The sequence below is a fragment of the Sinocyclocheilus anshuiensis genome, unplaced genomic scaffold, assembly GCF_001515605.1.
Source record: "Sinocyclocheilus anshuiensis isolate Anshui unplaced genomic scaffold, SAMN03320099.WGS_v1.1 scaffold218, whole genome shotgun sequence".
Classification (NCBI taxonomy): Eukaryota; Metazoa; Chordata; class Actinopteri; order Cypriniformes; family Cyprinidae; genus Sinocyclocheilus; species Sinocyclocheilus anshuiensis.
Genome location: NW_015547665.1, coordinates 1,110,788 through 1,111,424, shown reverse-complemented (window position 1 = coordinate 1,111,424; position 637 = coordinate 1,110,788). Strand labels below are relative to the sequence as shown.

Genomic DNA, 637 nt, shown 5'->3' with positions numbered 1-637 from the left:
ATATATATATATATACAACTTATTCAATTTCTATGCTTCAGAGTATTAAAATATCCTCCTATTCCTCATGACATTTAGTAGCAAAAAGCAGTGGTGAGGCTGCTTGATCAAGGAAGTCTTGCTGGTTAAGTTAGATAAGAAAACTGGTTGGACACACAAGCACCAACATCGCTCACTAGGGACCACCATCTAAAACACAATATACTAATGAACAACTATGCCTGTCTTTTCAGCAGGAGTATTATGAAAAATATGTTTATTATAAATATAAACATAAGTAAGTGTAGTATACATGCCTAGTTTAGTGATGCCGATCTCCTTTAGGTCCTCCAGGGTAATATCACTAATGAAGTCCATATTGTCGTAGCCGTTCTGAACCAGAGTCTGGTAGTATTGACTGAGACCAATTGCAGACAGCCATTCAACCAGATTTGACTACAAGTTTACACAAAAACTTAGTAACTGATATGAACAGCAAGTTCAGTTGTACCTGTACAGTACATGTGTGTATATACAGTACATACAGTGGGATCCAAAATCTAAAACGTAGCGAAAACAGGCTAACAGAACTTCTCTAATTATATAGAAATTCAGCAAACCACTTTATATATATATATATATAAAAAAACGAATTTCA

General features: G+C 34.5%; 1 pseudogene; it reads right to left on the bottom strand.

Moving 5' to 3' along the window:
- LOC107702545 (caskin-1-like) overlaps window positions 1-637 on the bottom strand; it is a 52,233-nt pseudogene that overhangs the window by 4,478 nt on the left and 47,118 nt on the right.